The sequence below is a fragment of the Lissotriton helveticus genome, chromosome 12 (assembly GCF_964261635.1).
Source record: "Lissotriton helveticus chromosome 12, aLisHel1.1, whole genome shotgun sequence".
Classification (NCBI taxonomy): Eukaryota; Metazoa; Chordata; class Amphibia; order Caudata; family Salamandridae; genus Lissotriton; species Lissotriton helveticus.
The window spans coordinates 135550406-135570930 of record NC_136073.1 but is presented as its reverse complement, the minus strand read 5'-3'; the positions used below and the strand labels follow the sequence as shown (position 1 = coordinate 135570930).

The window sequence follows — 20525 nt, the reverse complement described above, 5'->3', positions numbered from 1 at the left end:
ATATTAAGAAGTTAGAACAGTTGTCCTTTACGGTAGCTGAAACACCCTCCACTGTATGGTTAATTCACAGCATAATTTATTTGTTGATTTCAGCATTCCAGGTCACATCTTGCATGAAACTATTCCTGGTAGGTAGATATGAAGCTCTAGGAGTGAGCTTTATTCAGAAATCATGGTCACTCCCTTTTGACTATCGATGTGAACGAGCAGACAGAAAGGTATTACTTACTGGAAAGGAATGCGACTCATCTGTTGGCCAAGAGGCCACGTTACCATTCGCGTAGTATGCAACACTTTGGTAGTGAATCTGGCATGTTTTTAAAAGGAATGCCAGGCCCTTCAATTATCCTCCTTATTACAGCCCTTTCCAGTTAAAGTTACCTATTGTTAAGTTATCACGACTGTGTGTGGAATGAAGGCTAGGATCCCATATATTGTGTGTGTTTCTCAGATATTGGCCTACTGCAATAACGCGTTTTCCCACCTATGCCTGTGGTTTCTGATACTTTGCTGTGGTCTTCAATTCCAACTTTGAAGGCAGACTTTGAGAAGCTAAGCTGACTCAAACCCTTTTTGTTTCAAAAAGATATGGCATTAACATCTGCCCAACAAACCTTTGAACTTCAGGTTGCAAGGACATCCAGTGAAATACAATCACATTTAAGCACAAATCTCCCACAGCATTTTGGTAAGCTTGTGCATCGCAACTTTAATGCTTCCATTACTGCTGGTATTGCACACTTTTTTTTAAAACAATTGCAACTGTTTTAGTCAGTATCTTTCAGAAAATCTTTGGAGCAATAAAGGCCTTTATACATTCCCTATTTTCCAGTGTTTTTGGGGACATGACCTTGGTGTTATTCCTCATTTGCTGCATTTTGATTCGATCTTTGGTTCTCTGCAATGAATGTTCCGTTTTGAAGCCCACTGATATTTGAACTGCCACCGGTTCTGCTGTGCCGTAAGTGCTTGATACATCTCTTTGAAGCCCTGCTGGTCCAGGAACTGAACACTAACTGGCCATTGACATTCCGACCTGCCTAGTTTACCTTCGTACAGCCCGTGTTTCATTGCCTCTGGTGTCCCTTCAAGTGGGTACTTGATGTCTGCCTGGCACTGCAATTGCCTGTTCCTAAGGTCAGGAACTTGTTTATGAATCCGATAACAACACATATTCAGAGTTGTCCTGTCAACTTGTAGCTCCTTATAGATGCATGGAATGAGCTGCTTCCTACTGGGGAGATGGGTGTTCTGCAACAAGATTCCCACACTTTTGCTCTAATAACAGGGATGAGGCCTACAGACTACTTCCTCAGCATCTGCTAATAACGAGAATCATATATGTTTGTTAAAGCTTTTGAATGGAGCTCTTCAGGAATCATTGCATGTAGAGACCAATTCCATTCTTGATTAAAAAAACATTGATCTTTTGGAAGAAATCTTGGGTGCCCCTTCTGTACCCTAAGCCACCTTTTGGAAATGTTCATGTTTCAGTTTATTATAACTATAAATGTGTATTTTATGCTTATTAGTATCGCATTGAAATTGCTTAGCTCGTGACCTTTTTTTTTTGTTAGTCGTTAAGTTACTTTCCCGACCAAGGAGAGGATGTGGTGATCTCCCTCATGGGCCCACTTTGGTTTTCACTTTGGCTCTCCCTTATTTTAGTATAATAGATGTTTTAGGCTGCATCTGCTTGCACAGTCACCAGAGATAACACTTTTGTTTTTGTAACATTATTTTTGAAATATCCTGTACATGTTGTTTTGTTATTCAGTGACTCTTCTTGGGATTCAGTCTACACATTTCAGATGTTTAGAACACACAACACCATGTTGTACTGTTTTCTGTTCAGTCAGCAATAGCTGCTAATGTTTTAGACATGACACAGTAGCCCAGCTGCAGCTTTTAAAACACATTTCTTTTATCATATAAACTGTGTTTTGTCTCTTTGGGAGCAGAGAGGCGAATTCCTGCAGAGGCCGTTACTGGAAAGAACACACACCAGGTATGGGGCCCGTTGCTAATCCCAGAGATCACTAATATAGCCCGTTGCTTACGCTGTCAGAATAAGCCTAGACAGATAGAAAATTCACCATGGTTGGGCTGTTTATTGAATACAGTCTGCTAGTAATCTTGATTAGTTTGCGCAGTTGTATTTACCTAATGATGAGGGTTTTAAAAGTGTAAGTACTGTAAGAGAGTGCAAACAGAGACAAGGGTAGAGAGTTTAACATTGTTAGGGCCTGATTTAGTGTTTGATGGACTGTACTCCATCTGTCAGGGTGGCTGAAAACATCACCTTTATCATCCTGATGGACTTCTGCCTGTAACAGCTAGAAATGATTACCGGGCCAGCGGTCGTTCCTGTACACTGAAAGGAATCAAATCATAAAGATTCCTTTTAATGAACAAAAGGTTTGGTGGATGCAAGGTCTGTTTTGACAGCCATTCACCAAACTTTAAACTTCTTTTTGTTTCCAGAAAAAACTCTCAAAGTGGAAGTTTGTTTCATAAAAAACTACAAACTAATGATCCCCACACTCTGGGAGTTTTCTCCTAGGGTGTGGGGATATTTTTTCTTTTCTGTCCCTCACTGCCCAGTTTTTCTGGTGGTAAAAGACTAGAAAAGATATTCCTCTGACAGCTCCTACTCCATCAGCTGTTGGACAAAGTTTTCCATTGACTGAGTCAATGGGTGCTCTGTGGGCAGAAAGCGTAATGTTTGCCCATCTCTCGAAATAAACAGGTGTACCGAGGGTTTGGCGGAGAGGGTACATCGTTGTCTTTGCAACGGAGTAGTCTGTCCACTAAACTCTAAATCGGACCCTCAGATCATTTAGTGGAGGAAGTACTAATTCTCTATGTGGAGAGACTGGTGCACAGTAGAAGGTGGTTGCAAACTCTGTCTCTGACAGTTGCAATGGTGCTGAACGCAGGGGTGCTAGGGGTGCTGCAGCACCCTATAATCTCCTAAGGGAGCACAAATGGAGAATAAATAATGAAGAGGCCGTTATATATTAGTGCAGAATAATTTATTGTGCATACATATGGGGTAATGCATATCACTGTGTGTAACTAAGTGCTGCTAATTCTTTTAACTTGGAGAGCAGTATTTAGTATTCCTTTCCCTGGCTGCATGTTTAAAGTATTTTGTCATTTTAACTAATAACACTCGTGCTGGGATACATGTGAAAGGAAACAGCCAGAGGAGCGTCGCCCTACTGCTCTCAGAGCAGTAAAAAATAAAATGATAATAACTATGTTATTATCTTTTTACTTTTTGTAGGTTTGGGGCTGGGTTAGGACGAGGCGGGGCTGGTGGCACAGGGTCGAGGAGTGGTTTGCATACTCCAAGTGCACATGACTGTTTGGCCGGCTGTCTTGGGCCAGCCAAACAGTCATGTGCATTTTGCATGGTCCATCCAGGCTCCCATTCCCCAACTGAACGCCTATCCACGGTGCTCAGACCAAACACAAATGCTGCATTGCAGCGTTGTGATTGGCTTAGGGGAGCTTGTGTGCTTCCTGTTCTGGTTGCAGAGAGACAATGGAAGAGAGACGCGGGAAGGAGGTAAGTGCTTTTCTTATTTTGTACCCCTCACCTCACCCCTCGTTCCCCGCAAACCGCTACTGAAAACAACTGCAGTATTCCAGAGGTTTCCTAACACACAAGGAGGTGCTTACTTCACAAGCCAAAGTAAAATATCTGAAATATATATCAGCAGCATAGAAAGTGCAATCAAGGCACTTGAGTTAGGTGTTTTCCAGATTTTAAAATTGTTAATGCTCCTGGACATTTGGCCTCTTTTAAAGCATTCCCTTTGGTTTGCGGTAATGGTGCTTGATGGACAGACCTGGCTGCCTGTTTCAGTCTTGTGGTGGCACAACTAGAGAGGACACATTTTGTTATAAAAGGCAGTGTTCACACTAGACCATTTTATCACAATACATGCCGTTTCACATAGACATTAGCAACTACATCATGCCAGATGTGCTCCGATAAAACATGCAAGCGTTGGTGGTATAGTGGTGAGCATAGCTGCCTTCCAAGCAGTTGACCCGGGTTCGATTCCCGGCCAACGCAGCTTCATTTTTTTTTTTCTTTTAGTAATATATGTTTTCAAAAATGTAAAACCTGTATTAAACATGAACGGCGGACTTTATCCGCAATCACCCTTCTGGGATAGAAATGCTGCCCTCTCTGGACAGCCAACTCCTGGAACGCATGAATCAAGGGGGAGGAGCATGCCATTTGTTGTGTAACTGCTGAATGAAATCTGCACCCATAAAAATCATAACGAACACGTTTCTCATATGTCATTGTTCCCTTATTAAGTGAAGCGTCTGTTGTCCTGACAGAAGCGTGCATTTGTCACTCTGAAGTAACTTTGTGACAATAATGTGATTAACACATATATGGGCACAATCTACCACTAAAACTATAGAAATTTTAAAAAAAACAGTATGTGGGGAATCTCGGGGGTTTAAAACGGCGTGTGTGAAGGAAGGCGGCGAGGGAGCTGTGAAATGGGGAAGTGCACATATTTATTTTATTTTCTATAGAGTTAACATGTCACAAAGGGAAATTTAAGAGCACGCCAGTCCCCAATAAATATTATAGGCAGACAGAGAAACAGTTAGCTACATGGTCCGAAAATGCTAAATTGTTACCGCAGAGAAAAACAAAAAAAAGTTGATAGGTGGAACGCTTGGATTCATTTCATCCCCTAGTATTAAAACTCAGCCCAATCCAGTCCATCATTTTTTTTATCACTATTGCGAGCAGGCATCTGCCATTAAGCCTAGGTCCTGCTCCAATAGGAAGAATTCCATACGTGTCAACATGTTAGGACAGGGAAGTTTGAGATTCTGAAACAGAAACCGAGAAAAAGTCATCTCCGTATCGACTTCTATTGAAAAAGATGCAATTTCAGGTGGGAAACAGCTTAAAGAAACTCATTTTTGGCATGAAAAATCGGGAGTCTCCCGTCTAAATCGGGTGTTTGGGCGTGCATGTAATTCAAGCATTGCTTTCATCACTTTGATGTTTGTTTGCAAATTCTGACCATAAACACAGAGGTCCGTTGTGCAAAGTGGGTGCCTTATGATTGATTTTTGTTGCTGCTTGGTTTTCAAAGCAGAACAAAGAAAAGAACAGAACCAAGATTGTTAAGTGCTGTGCTTCAAAAACATGTTGGAATAGGGACTGCTGATCCAGGCAGCTCAATGGGTTTAAGCCTAATCATACCAGAAACAGGTTACTCTTCATTTTCAAATGCTACAAGTTCTCTGCACAATTGTGTGCAAGAAATTAAAGTCAGATTTATGCATTTTACACTAATACATTTTCTAGAAAATGTGCAATCTTGAGAGGCCCTTTCCTCCAAATAGTGAACTAGGGTCCCTAGAGAGAGGCAAGGCATAGGGCCCCTATAAAAAGGGGGGTGGGGATACAGGATATCTGGGTTACAGTGCTAAAGAGCCCCCAGTAGAGAAAGAGCAGGGGGCTTAAAGGAGGAAAAGAGCCTGGGAGAGGCGGGAGGGTGGCATAGGATCTCTGGTAAACAAGCATTTGCAATGCAATAGGTCTCGCATTAGGAAAGTTTGAGCTATTGGTATTGTAAATGACCAATTTTTTATTTATGTTTTGTTTTTGAAAATTGCGAAATAAATAGCTTTGTCATGTACAATGCCAATAGTTATAACTTTCACAAATGGGACACCTATAGCATTTGTAATCCAATTTGTGTTGTATTTACGTGACATACATGTTTTGATATTACAAATAACAATGGCTTTTAATTTTTTTTAATAATGAATACCTAAATAAAAGTAATTGTAATTTATAATGGCAATAGCTTAAACTTTTGTAAATAACTTTTGTGAAGATTATGTTCAGTGTATTTTATTGTGACGAAAATCCAAGAACAGAAGTGAAATATTAACATCTTTTTGTTACATTTGTAATAAAGCTTGACACATTGAGAGAACATATTTGAACCAGCTGTTGTTGAATGGTTGCACAGATTGATGCTGTAGTGGTGCTGAGTGATGCTGTGATGGCAAACGAGTGATGCTGTGGCATTCAGTGATGCTGTGGTAGCGCACTGTGATGTTGTGGTGCCCCTGAGTGATGCTGTGGTGGTGCTGAGTGATGCTGTATGCTATGCTATGTTTTGTTTTGCTATCCTATTTTCGTTTTGTTATGCTATGCTATGTTTTGTTATACTATGCTATGTTTTGCTATGCTATGCTTTGTGATGCTATGCTATGTTGAGTGAGGGCGAGTGAGGGTGGGTGAGGCAGTGTGAGGGTGAGGGTGTGAGAGGGTGAGGGTGAGAGTGAGTGAGGGTGAGGGTGGGTGAGGGGTCTGAGGGGGTGTGAGGGTGAGTGAGGGTGTGTGAGGGAGAAAGGGTTGTGAGGATGAGGGGTTGTGAGGGGGAGTGAGGGTGTGTGAGGGTGAGGGGGTGTGAGGGTGAGGGGGTGTGAAGGTGAGGGGGGTGAAGGTGAGGGGGTGTGAGGGTGGGGTTGTGAGGGAGTGTGAGGGTGTAGGGGTGAGGGTGTGAGGGTGAGGGGGTGTGAGGCTGAGGGTGTGAGGGAGTGTGAGGGTGTGAGGGAGTGTGAGGGTGATAGGTTGAGGGTGACGGTGGTGATGGTGAGGGTGTGAGGGTGTGTGAGAGCGAGGGGGTGTGAGGATGATGGTGTGAGGGTGTGTGAGGATGAGGGGGTGTGAGGGTGTAGGAGTGTGGAGGTGTGAGGGTGAGGGAGGTGAGGGTATGAGGGTGAGGGGTTGTGAGGGTGAGGGAGTGTGAGGGTGAGGGTGACGGGGTGAGGGTGACGGTGGTGAGGGTGTGTGAGGGTGTGAGGGGGTGTGAGGGTGTGAGGGTGAGGGGGTGTGAGGGTGGGTGAGGGTGGGTGAGAGGGTGTGTGAAGGTGAGAGGGTGTGTGAGGGTGAGGGGGTGGGTGAGTGAGGGTGAGGGGGTGTGAGGGTGGGTGAGAGGGTTGGTGAGAGGGTGTGTGAGGGGGTGTGTGAGGGTGAGGGTGTGTGAGGGTGAGGGGGTGTGAGGGGGGTGAGGGTGAGAGGGTGTGTGAGGGTGAGAGGGTGTGTGAGGAGGTGTGAGGGTGAGGGTGTGAGGGAGGGTGAGGGAGAGGCATTGGACATTGAGGGACACAAGCACAGAGCACTGAGAGGAGAAGGCACCGGGCAGTGAAGGACATTGGTTTGGGGCGGTGTGGGTAAAACATGAAAAAAGCATTTTTGCTAGAACGGTGCAGTCCCCCCAAAAACTGCTGGGTCCCAAAAAAGTTTTCAAAAAATGAGACAGCGAAAGATGAGCAACAGTGGAATGGATGTAATGAACAACGGGATCAGTTGGAGGCAGTAACAGAGGAACTTCGATGGTGAAATGAAAAATATTTAAAAGAAAGTGAAACACGTCCCCACAAACATATAAATGCTTACCTGTATGTGTTTTGAGCTTCAGTGTGTAGCTATCGTTCCTGTGGGTTTGTAAATCGGGCGCACAGGTGGGGGATGGGAGGGGCAAAGAAATCGGGCTTGCAGGGGGGAAGGAATGAGCCACTCAACAGACATGAACAATTCCCTCACCATGTAGTGGATATTGGCAGAGACATGTGAAGTCGTGCAGAATTATGTTTTGGTCAGCACAATCCAGATATAAAGTGCATCTTATCAAGTAGTTGTTAGTCTAGAACTATGGGATTGCTGCGAGGCCATACTAATGGCAATACAGTGTTATGCAAATCTCTGTAATAACATATACTGTTAAAGGAAACTGCGCGTTGGCATAGATCTATACACAGATATGTTTGGAAAAAAAACACAAAACAATGCAGTGTCTAGGTAACTGGTACACTTTCAAAAATAATAAAAGGAAAGACTTCTTCTGATGAAACCTAAGGCAGTGACGTAACTGCCTCTCTGGTTTCATTAGCTGGAAGAAAAAATAAGTTGATAGAACTGTAGTGAACTCGTGGGAGTATTTGGTGTCACTCTCGTAGGTTAGTGTACGCAGTTAGGAGTTTTGTAGACTTCGGTAGTGGGGGCGGGGGAGAAGCTGTGATCTCACTAAAAGAAACACTGACTACCGGCAACTGACACCGGGGCAAATTAAGCAGTGGTAAAATTAAAGAGAAGTTTCTGGCACCAGAGTGCAAGGCACACTTGCATTTGAAGAATTCATTACAAAGTGGATGAGAGGAAGGTGGACTGTGATATAAATGTAAAGCTTCCATGTGGTTTTGCATAGCATCCCTTTAGAACGACGCAGACCTGTGTGTATACTGGAACACAGGTACATTTTTTGGCTTGACATTGGCTTGACATTGGCTTGACACGTTTAATCCCAGTGACAGCGGACCTCAACTGCAACTGGTCTGGAAACCACATTGTCTTCTGCGGAAAGTGCAGCTTATGTAATTGACGGATAAATCTTTCAAACTGATGAGGGCTATCATGTAGCCGGCCAGAAAGGACGCACACGGGACGCCAGCCACATTTTAAACACATGGCCAGATTACATTAAAAATGTCACCCGCTCCTTATTTAAATCAGTCAAAGGCCCACTGCAACGTCCTGAGTGTAGATCATGTTTCCTTTTGAACGTTGTTGCCGGTGTTACTGTAGTGGATTGTTTTACATTAAAATACACACTGCCAGTTTTAAGATGAACGTATAATGGTGTGGCTGACTGCAACAAAGGCACCTATTAATAACAAAGAAACCCAACAAGTACGTCCCCACAAACATATAAATGATTACCTGTATGTGTTTTGAGCTTCAGTGTGTAGCTATCGTTCCATGGCCAAACACAACATATATGTCCACACAAACATATAACAAAATACGCCCAACGCACAGCCACATTTAATACCATAATGAATGCAGCAAATTTACCGATACAAAAAAGCCCACCTTTTGTTCCCATACCTCTGGTGCATTGCTAGCATTTTGCCCGCCTAAAAAAAAGTCCACAACAGCAAGCACAGATTCACTACAGAAAAGCACAACCTCTACGTGCAACAAAGGTGTCTATTGTCAACAAAGAAACACATGTACGCCCCCACAAACATATAAGGAAATATGCCCAACACCCAGCTACCTATAATACCCTAATAAATAAAGCTAATTCGCCAAAAGAAAGCCTACCTTTCGTTCTCATACCTCCAGTGCCTTGCTAGCGTTCTGGGCCGCTCAAAAAAGCCTACAAACATAAGTGCATATTCGCAACAAAAAAGCACATCCTCAACGTACCCTTAACTGCGCCATGATGTTATCGGCACCAATTTGCAACACAAAAACATAACCTATACATAAGAAACGAAAGAAAATGACAATCCGGTAAACACATAATTTAAACGCACTTCCACGCGATGGCAGGGGTGAATTAGGGGGGGGGGCGGGGAACAGGGGAGCGGTGTTCCTTTGAAGTCGTGGGAGGGAATGAGCATATGGGGTGTGAGGAGAAGTGAGGCCCAGCGCGTGCTGGGGAAGCGGTGTTGTTTATCCCGGTGTACCCTCAATTACGCGAGTTCTGCAGGTCAAAAGGGGGGCAGAGTGGTAATACTGGATGGTTGCCTCAGTTCCGAGCTTCAAACCTCAGAAGCAAGCAGGTTCTCATTCGCATATATGTTGCAGGTATAAACTTGCGATTGATTTACCTGTCATATGGTATGCCGAGAAAGACTCGTCATTGGAAATTCTGTGCATGACCTATGATACCGTTTTAGGCGCAACAAGGGTTTCTGGCCAAAGTGCCTGTTTTGGGGGGAATGTATAAAAGTGCATTAGCACACCAGGCCCCCTCTGGGTGCACTTTAAGGGACTGAGAATTACTGTGTAGGGCAAGTGTGTGCATTTCAGCCAGTAGGCGGTGCACAGTGAACGCCGCTTAATACTCGGCTATTCCAATGGGTTCGCTTACTCCTTCCTACCTGTGAAAATCTAATGGTATGAAGCGAAATGTCTGTGGGTATTAAATGAGGACAAAGGTCATGAGCGCAACATAAAAACTTAAAGAGCTGTACGTGAATATCTCTGTGCCATCATACCCGTGAACGTCAATGAGAACACACTTCGAATTAAATCGCACTCTTTCCGTCGACCCCTGACAAATGACACGTTGAGTCAGTCAGTCATGTCCTTGGAAGGACATGAAGCTCAGCTACAGCAGGCACGTTAACCTTCCGAGATGCCACGGTGATGCTATAGGTATAAGCTGAGCTACTAAATACACTAAGTGTTCACTTTAAGCACGTACGGCAAATGTTGATACACCACTCGGCGGAACAGGTCTAGGTTTTCAGGTTATTTTTTGCCTTCAGTTTTAAACTGTCATATTATAAAATGACAATGACACTGTCTTGTAAATTAACTGGTCTTTAAAAGTTCTTAGATGACGAGTAGAACGATAACCGTGCATACTTCCCAGAAGAATCAAGGAACAATTCCTTTGAATAACAAGCTCTTGGCATTGCTGTGGGGAGGAGAAATGCACCACGCTGGGGAAGCAACAGATGGCTGGCTTTCATGTGCACTCGCTTTTTAGGTCAATGCGCTTGTGCATTGAGCTTGCTTTTCACGGGCACAGAATCAAATCGCCCGATGATTAAGCTCTCGTTAAGCCCCAATATCTCTCACTAGCTCAATGCGCAAGCGCATTGACAGGCTCAACCTAAAAAATGAGAATTCCCTGTGGAGGAAGCTGTAGGGTACGTGGAGATGGGGAAGGGAAGCCTCTGGTGGAGGGGGGGTTACATGATCTATGGTGGAAGGATACAGAGTCCATGGGGAGAGTGGTCCAGGGTACCTCGAGGAGAAAAGGTGAAAGGCCCCTGTAAGACAGGGAAATGTACGATCTCTGGTGAATAGGTGGTGGTGGTGAAGTCACTATGAGAGATGGTGCAGAAAGGGTGATTGTGTGAGAGAAGGAGGAGTGCATGACACCTGGTGGAGGAGGCGGAGTGTTCTGGGATCTGGGGTTATACATTAATCATGGAGATTGGTGAGAAAGGGACTTGTTTGATAGGTCCCTGGAGGCGTAGAGTTTCTGGAGGTGAAGTTTACCTGAGGGTGCAGAATCCTGGAAGACGCGTTGCAGAACCCTTGGATGCAAAAGGGGTGCAGAGCCCCTGGAGACAAGAGAGGTGCAGAACCCCTGGAGGCCAGAGAGGTGCAGATCCCCTGGAGGCCAGAGAGGTGCAGATCCCCTGGAGGCAAGAGAGGTGCAGAACCCCTGGAGGCAAGAGAGGTGCAGAACCCCTGGAGGCCAGAGAGGTGCAGATCCCCTGGAGGCCAGAGAGGTGCAGATCCCCTGGAGGCAAGAGAGGTGCAGACTCCCTGGAGGCAAGAGAGGTGCAGAACCCCTGGAGGCCAGAGAGGTGCAGATCCCCTGGAGGCAAGAGAGGTGCAGAACCCCTGGAGGCAAGAGAGGTGCAGAACCCCTGGAGGCCATAGAGGTGCAGAACCCCTGGAGGCCATAGAGGTGAAGATCCCCTGGAGACAAGAGAGGTGCATATCCCCTGGAGGCCAGAGAGGTGCAGATCCCCTGGAGGCAAGAGAGGTGCAGAACCCCTGGAGGCAAGAGAGGTGCTGAACCCCTGGAAGCAAGAGAGGTGCAGAACCCCTGGCGGCAAGAGAGGTGCAGAACCCCTGGAGGCAAGAGGGGTGCAGAATCCCTGGAGGCATGAGAGGTGCAGAACCCCTGGAGGCAAGAGAGGTGCTGAACCCCTGGAAGCAAGAGAGGTGCAGAACCCCTGGAGGCAAGAGAGGTGCAGAACCCCTGGAGGCAAGAGGGGTGCAGAATCCCTGGAGGCAAGAGAGGTGCAGAACCCCTGGAGGCAAGAGAGGTGCTAAACCCCTGGAAGCAAGAGAGGTGCTGAACCCCTGGAAGCAAGAGAGGTGCAGAACCCCTGGAGGCAAGAGAGGTGCAGAACCCCTGGAGGCAAGAGGGGTGCAGACTCCCTGGAGGCAAGAGAGGTGCAGACTCCCTGGAGGCAAGAGAGGTGCTGAACCCCTGGAAGCAAGAGAGGTGCAGAACCCCTGGAGGCAAGAGAGGTGCAGAACCCCTGGAGGCAAGAGGGGTGTAGAATCCCTGGAGGCATGAGAGGTGCAGAACCCCATTGAGGCATGAGAGTTGCAGAACCCCTGGAGGCAAGAGAGGTGCACAACCCCTGGAGGCAAGAGATGTGCAGAACCCCTGGAAACAAGAGAGGTGCAAAATCCATGGAAGCAAGAGAGGTGGAGAACCCCTGGAGGCAAGAGAGGCACAGAACCCCTGGGGGCATGAGAGGTGCAGAATCACTAGAAGTGGTGGAATCTGCATGGTTCCTGTAGAGGAGGTGTACAGCATCCCAGGAGGCAGGATGGATGTAGGGTTCATTGGGGTGGGAAAGTGTGGTGCCTCTTTAGGTTGTGGACGTTATATGTTCCAGGGAGGTACAGGGTCCACAGGAGGATGGAAGGTTCCTGTTGGCGGTATGATGTACGGTTACAGGAGGTGTGTTGGGTGCAGGGTTTCTCAGGTGGAGGAGGTGTGGAGCTTCTGGAGAAGGCGGAGAAGAGACAGGATCTCTACAGTACATGATTTCTAAAGGTTCCTGGATGTGGGCTTGTGATGGGCTCCTTGAAGTGAAAGAGGTAAATGTTCCCTGGATGTGAAAAATCCCTGGAGGTGGGTGGTATCCGGTCTCTGGTGGTTTTGTGTTCCTGGAGGTACAGTGTTCCTGGAAATAGGAGTGCAGTGCCCCGTTAGATGGTGTGGAGCAAGGTCTCTGGATGTTTGATGGATGAATAATCACTGAAGGTGCTGGGGATTCAAGGTCCATGAGGTGACAAAAGAGGAGCAGGGTCATTAGAGTGGAAGAGTCCATTGAGAAGTACAGGGGAAATATTCATGGAGGTGTGAGGTCCATGGAGTTCAGGGCATGCAGTGTCCCTTTAGAGTGTAGAGGGAGGGGCTGCAGAGTTTAGGGAGTTGGAGTGTTCCTGGTGGCGTAGGGGTCTCGAAGTTCAGGGTATTTGTGGTGTGGGGGTGCAGAATCCGTGTAGGTGGACGAGGTGCATGGTCCATGGAGGTGGTGGAGGGAAGAAGTAGGGTACTTTGAGTGAGGTTTAGGGTCCCAGGAGGTGATTAGTCTCGGGAATGAGAGCTGGGCAAGGGTTCTCGATGTGCAGGGTGCGCAAAGGTGGAGGTAACTAGATCTGTAGAGGTATAGGATTCCTGTAGGTAGGGGAGCATGAGTCTCCCTGGGGTTTGGAAGGTGCAGGGACCTGGGAGACAAAGTGGCCCTGGAAGCTCAGAAGGTGCAGGGTACCTGTTGGTAATAGAGGTGCTGGGTGACTATAGGTCAGATAGGTGCAGGTTTCATGGAGGTGGGGAGGTGTAGTATCCCTGAAGGGAGGGCAAGTGCATAATCTCTAGTCATGGGGGAGTCCGGGATAGTCCCTGTAAGCGACTGTGGTGCAGGATCACACGACGCAGGGAGGTGGGGTGTCCCTGTAGGTGGGGGTGGTTGTGAGTGAAAATCTCAAACCATGGGTGGAGGGGTCATGCATAGTTCCTGTAGGTGGCTGGGGTGCAGGGAGGTGCCCTGTCTCTGTGGGTGAGAACTTGCAGTGTCTCTTTAAGGAGGGGAGGGGAGGAGGGTCCTGGCAAGATGAATGGGGGTCCCTGGAGTTGGGTAAGTGCAGTGTATCTGGAGGTGTGTAAGCATCTAGGGACCCTAGAGGATGAGATCACATTTTCCGAGACCTTCACTCTGTGGTGTGCAGGGTCTGAATGGCCAGGCCATCCAATACTTGGGAAACGCTGGCTTCTGTGTGTTTCTGCAGTCAGACCCAGAATATGGGCATCCATCAGCAATGTAAGCAGATCATGGTTGGAAGATTCGAGAAGGTTCTACTCGGGCTACATCCCATCCCACGGCCCTGTTGTCATGTTACCAATGTTTATCACAAATGTGCTTGAACTTCATACTGTAGCTTCCTCCTCTAGCCCTGCCTGCACGTCGAATAGAAAGCCTGTGAACAATCACCCCTCTCCCGTTTTCATCACACATAGCATGTTTACACATCAGAATATTGGCGCTGTCTCCCACCTCTGGGTTTCTGCTCACTTCTGAACTTCACTTCCTCCACAATAAAGCGCTGCAACGCTTCATCAGGGGCGGTAGGGGCTATATATACCCAAATTGAACAATAGAATACATCTTGCTTTCCGTCTTGTAGGTATCAGATTATTTTGATACTTCAACTTACTCCCGTAGTATTATTTCATGCAGTACAAAAATGCTTTGCACGCTGAGAGGTTTCGTACTGGTGGAAGCAGTTTTTTCTCAATTTTCTTCTTTGCGGATGTTCCTTTTCTCTTTTTTTTAAGTTTTATATAGCGCTAGCTAGACCCGTAAGTATCAGAGCGCTTTACATACACACAGTAAACAGCAGAAGGATGTTACATTATATAGTAGGCCGGCAGTAAGGAAGCAAACCACAGAGAAAAAAAAATAGAAAAAAAAAATACAGCATGGGGAATAAATATGCAGTGGAGCGGAGAGAGCAATAAAAGAAAAGCATTAAGCACCCTGTACCCCAATCGTTCAAGGCACTCGTGCTTTATCTCCATTCAGCCCGTCACGTCTAAGCACGTCCTGCAGGTTCAATATTGCCTTCAGCTGTCCTTCTGTTTCAAAATGCTTGCCTTACCCGTCACTCGCGTCTCTGCGCTGCAACAGTCTTACTGTAGTAAAATAACACGAATTAAGTGGCAAAAAATCAGAGCTGGGGAGGATTAAAGACATTTAATAAAAATGGTCATGGCCAGTACGGGTATCGAACCCGCGACCTTGGCGTTATTAGCACCACGCTCTAACCAACTGAGCTAACCGGCCACCGTATATTCACATTGAACAACTAGATACATTCCTATCTAATATTATGTCTTTTCTACGTGCTACTGTCAACAAGTGTAGTTACAGGCTCCCCTATAAATAGAAGCTGTATTTCCTTGTCTAACAGTGAAAAATGTTGAATAGCTTGGAACTCTGAGGGGGTCAACACCAAACACTGATGCGAACAGCCCTTCCAATACACACACGTAGTTACCTACATTGGTGTCCAGCTGTTAGGCTTCAGATAGCTCCCATCCAGTGTTATCCTCAAACAAAAGAAGGGCTGGTATCCATTTCAAGAAGGCCTTTGTTTTGAGCCCAGCTGTACGTTTTTATCAGAAAGTTCCCTTGCATGGTGCCGCTCTGAACGTTTTGAAACGCGTACAAAAAGGTGACCACATCAACCCCTTAAATCCACCCTTGCTGTTCTGTTGTCAAGGAGCTCCAAAGGCTGTTCGCCCATCGCTACTCTTGCCACGTAACATACCTCAAACTACTGTAATTTCTTTCAACAGCGCCACCTCCTGTGCAGATGTGTGGCACTTTAACGAGGAACTAAAACAACCTTAACCAAACATACTCTCTTCATGTGAAGCGCCTCGACGCTTTGTCAATGGCAGTTATATAAAAGCAACTTCAATTCAATCGAGCTCGGCACTGCACTCTCCTCTCTAAAGTCCCCCAGCCTCTTGTCTCATTTCTTTAATCGTCTACGTAATTTGGGGAGAGCCTGATCTGCTTCACTCATATTAAATGAGAGGACATCAGTTTCCGCCTAAATACCGTGACGAGCTTGAACGGTTAAAATGACTCGGTTAAAACCCAAAGCTGTGTCTGACCAACTTATGATTTCTTATCGTCACACAACACTGGCACCCGAATATGACGCTTCCGGTCCAAGCACAGAAAGAGGGAAATAGGTGTTCCATTGGTGTTCTTACAGCCAATCAAAGAGGGAGGCGGGCATAAAGCGCTTTAGGTCATAGGCAGACAGTTGGCCATGATGTGCTTTTAACGTATCAGAGGACAGCAACTGTGCTACAGTTATATGCTATTAATGCCACAGAGAGCATGACGCATTGAGCCCAAGTAGCTCGCCGTGATCGTATAGTGGTTAGTACTCTGCGTTGTGGCCGCAGCAACCTCGGTTCGAATCCGAGTCACGGCATTGCGGGTGGCAATGTCACGGCAGTTGGGCGATATTTTTAATTTATATTTTAGATTTGCATACATACAGATAACATATTTTGATAAAATGTACCTACATTTGATGTGAAAGAACGTGGAAAATCGTGTTGCCTACCTGGTAAGCTTTTAGTGAAATAGAGTTCAGTTCTGTTATAGAATCAAATTAATCGAGAACACTTTAAGAAACTTCATTTTGACTTCACAATATTGTTTTCGTTCTAAACAAGCCGAACAGTTTAAATGAAAGCATCACAGCTTTGGTTATGAATATTCTCTCAGTCAAAGTCAAAAGAATACTCCTTCATCAAGAAAATAATGTATCGACTATGAGCAAAGAATGTACTACCTGTACAGGAAAAAAAATGTACCCCAACAAAAATGATGTATTTGCCCAGACCTTCGCATCGAATTGAAAGTGTGTGAAACAACCCGTCCTCAAATCCAAATGTTTCTTTATTTTGTAATGGCATAGCAGTGTCTGTTAGGGGATATGTTTTTGCTTAATTCAAGAGGGGGTTGGGGTGAGGGAGTACACTACCAGCAAGTTCTTTTATTGCTTTCTGTCAGATTTAGTTCACAGTTGTTTTGAATTACACACAGAGAAAATTATTTGGCGCCAGTTTTGACACTGCCAGTGCTTGGATTACTAGTCTCATGTTTCTGGGTGTTTTATACCTGTTTAGAAGAAAGTAGCAGTCTGGTTTGGTGGTACTTGAAATACCCATTGTTATATAGCTTTATAGCCCACTCCTGAGGGCTATAAAGGTTGTTAAAGGCCCTGAACTAGTACGGCTCAGGCCTATAATGAGTGAGAGAGTCTTTAGCAACTGGTATGGCCCGAGACAGAAGATCTCTAAGGCTATTTGAACTTCTCACCCACTGAGAGTAGAATGATCTAAATTTAAAAGGGAGAAACACAAAGACAGCCATTGGAATGTTGGAGCAAAAGGCTTATACCAACCGTTATTAACCCTGAGTCACTTCATTATCTTCAGTTAAGCTCCCAGCATTCCAACACTCTAATATAGCGGGCTACACCGGCTATTAAAGGCCAGTTCCTGCCTTTAAAGGCCTGAGCCGGGACCGGGACCGGGACTTTAATAGCCGGTATAGCCCTGCTACAAAGGGCTATAAGGCCATTAGACCATTCTGCCACTAGAGGGCAGAAGGTTCTAACAAATAAAACAAAGACCTCTCGAAGCTCGAGGGGATTTAAATTCCCTCGAGCTCCGAGAGGCCTTTGTAAAAGATTGGAATGTTGCTCTGCGGGCCTTTACCGGCTCGTAGAAGCAGGGAGTACTCCATTGTCTACAATGGAGCTCCCAAGATTCCAGTGTTAATATACCATGCACTGCTTCAGAGTGTACGGATGCTCATCAACAAAATAATTCCAGTATGAGCCTGACAATTAAGGGGAAAGACTGCTTGAAAATCAGTTCCAGTTCGACCATTGCATTCTGGTAAATGCTGTTCATAGTGTTTTGAGTTGCTCCAAAGTAGAAAAGTGCTTGCCGTTAAAGTTGGCGCAGTCAACGTGTGCATTTCTGGAAATGTGGGCCTGGGTTCTTGCCCATCTTCAGCCAAAGTATCAAGCATGTTTGGGGGTGCTTGAAATTTCACTTGTATCGCATCAGGTAAAGTAGCACTCCACAACACAATGTGAAGCGGGGGGGACAGGGAGCGAATGAGGAAAAAAAGCATGTCCAGTACCAGTGCTCCCAAAGAATCACGTAAATCACTATGGGTTAACGGTTCCTATAAGGCAAAAGACAACCTATTCTGGTTGCGCATTAGGAAAAAAGGAAGTGTAGTCTTGATTGATCAACACAGTTGGATCTAGATGAAGGTAGGGGAATTCCTCCTTTTGGAAATAGTGCCCTCACACACCCCTGTGAGTGTCATGCTTCATCAAAGAGCGTTTTTGCTCCATGTGGGGGCGGTGCTACTGTCCCGCACAGGCCCTGCGAGAGGGCTCTTTGTCAGAGATCTTTTAAGAGACGCTGCAGTTGTGCATGTGGGTCTGTGGGTCTAAAATATGTGAGAGGCAGTTAAAATTACCCTCACAGTACCCAGAAAATACATTTTATTCAGGGGTTCAAGAGGTAAGAGTAATAAACAAGGGATAAGGAGGACCTCTAATAAACAAATATAGTAGAGGGAAGAGTATTATTCTACTGCTCTTATAATCCGTGAGTGTGAGTGAAAGTGGGATTGGGTCAACATGTTTTGTGCTCAATAAAGGTCCCTAATGGATCCTGGTGCGCTTCTTCAGGACTGTGGTGTGAAATAGAACAATAAAAGTAGGAATCAGGGAAGGCGACACCCTATATTCATATACTTCCTATAACCTAGAAAGGATTAGTGGTGAATTAGTATAGTGAAAATATGAAATTCATTTGAGTGGTGGATATTTTAGTCAATTATTTGGATTGAAAAGGATAGGGGAGGGAGAGAGAAAAGAAAAGGTTTGCATTTATATAGCTCTTGATACCCCTGATGGGGTGTTGAAGTGCTTTTTTGGCGAGTAGCACGCTACTTCAGAACCCATAAAGGATCAGTAGTGTATTAGTATAGTGAAAATATTAAAGTAATTTTAGTGGTAGATATGTTAGTCAGTTATTTGGATTGAGAAAGATAGTAGAGGGATAGAGAAGGTAAAAAGGTTTGCATTTACATAGCGCTTGCTACCTCTGATGGGGGGTAGAAGTGCTTTTTTCGGCGAGGAGATCGCTACTCTGGAACACATACAGTGTTAGTGGTGAATTAGTATGGTGAAATATGAAAGATTTTGAGTGGTGGTTATGTAAGTCAGTTATTTTAACTGAGAAGGTTAGTGAAAGGGTAGAAGAAGTTAAAAACGTTTGCATTTGTATAGCGCTTGCTATCCCATATGAGGTGTTGAAGTACTTTTTTCCCAAGTAGCATGCTACTCCGGAACCCAGGATTAATGTTGAATTAGTATAGTGAAATATGGAAGTAATTTTAGTGGTGGATAAGTTAGTCAGTTATTTGGATTGAGAAAGATAGTGTAGGGATAGAGAAGGTAAAAAGGTTTGCATTTACATAGCGCTTAATACCTCTGATGGGGGTTGAAGTGCTTTTTTCTGCGAGTAGAACGCTACTCTGGAACCCATACAGTGTTAGTGGTGAATTAGTAGAGTGAAATATGAAAGATTTTGAGTGGTGGATATGTTAGTCAGTTATTTTTAATTGAGAAGGTTAGTGAAAGGCTAGAAGAGGTTAAAAACCTTTGCTTGATCACGTGATCAAGCCTTTTGTCAAGGCAAAACGCGTTGTGATTAAACAGCAGTTACTTTGAAATGCACATAGCCATCCTTAACTGAGCCCGTACTTACGAGTGAAATCGGTGATAGCATGAATACAGCCGGTCTGCTCCGCCGGCATGTGCGCCACTCTCCATGGGTCCCCTATAGTCCAGAAGGAGTGCGGTGTTATTTTGGATATATATATATATCTATATATATCTATATATATAAAAGAAAATCCTTGATGAAACCCCAGCTGGAGAAAACAAGGAGCGGCACACCAGAAGACTGCACAATTACTTTATTGTGCACCAAAAAGCAAGATGACGCGTTTCCGCGTTGAGCCTTTTTGAGTAGTTTGTTATGCCAGCAATTGCCCCTAGAAATAGCAATCAGTGTTCACAAACATAGAAAACGTACATTATGACATTCTGTATTTTTCGAATTAAAGCCGTAACGCATTATTTCAACAAATCAATTACTATAATTCCTCATCAATCAATCTATCAATCAATCATAGCACTTGTACAGCGCACTACATACCCGTGAGGGTCTCAAGGCGCTGGAGGGTGGGGGGGATGCTGCTACTGTCGAAGAGTCAGGTCTTGAGGAGTCTCCTGAAGGTTAGGAGGTCTTCGGTCTGCCGTAGGTGGATGGGGAGGGTGTTCCACGTCTTGGTGGCGAGGTGGGAGAATGATCTGCCGCTGGCGGTCACTCTTCAGAAGCGAGGGACGGTGGCGAGGGCATGTTCTTCAGAGTGGAACTGGCGGTGATCCAGCGGGCTATAGAAAATATATCATAAACTACGCTACCCAATTTCATAACCTATAAACAAAATTCTATACTAAACATGGACCCATTTATGAACCTGATATATTTTGGGCCTACTGAATCAGGTGGTCAGAATAAATCTATATACACATTATTTACAAACTATAAACATATTTATACATTTGCAGAAAGAATATTGTCATTAGAATAAAACCCAACCATTTAAACGACCACCATAGGCGACGTGATCTAGCTAAAGGTAACCTATACTTCTAAATAACCAAGACCAGCTTGTTTGTCAAAAGTAAGATTTTATTTTCTAGATTATGGTATATAAGTTGTAAGTTTTATAAATGAAATTTATTTGCAATAAAGCAAGCATGATAGTAA

The 20525-nt window shown here is 45.0% G+C and overlaps 3 non-coding genes across 3 annotated transcripts; 2 read left to right on the top strand and 1 right to left on the bottom strand.

Moving 5' to 3' along the window:
* Window positions 1–4015: 4015 nt before the first annotated feature.
* Window positions 4016–4087, top strand: TRNAG-UCC (transfer RNA glycine (anticodon UCC)). The gene has a single exon. It is a non-coding gene; the product is annotated as a tRNA-Gly (tRNA).
* Window positions 4088–14836: 10749 nt separating this feature from the next.
* TRNAI-AAU (transfer RNA isoleucine (anticodon AAU)) lies at window positions 14837–14910 on the bottom strand. The gene has a single exon. It is a non-coding gene; the product is annotated as a tRNA-Ile (tRNA).
* Window positions 14911–16006: 1096 nt separating this feature from the next.
* Window positions 16007–16078, top strand: TRNAH-GUG (transfer RNA histidin (anticodon GUG)). The gene has a single exon. It is a non-coding gene; the product is annotated as a tRNA-His (tRNA).
* Window positions 16079–20525: the final 4447 nt, after the last annotated feature.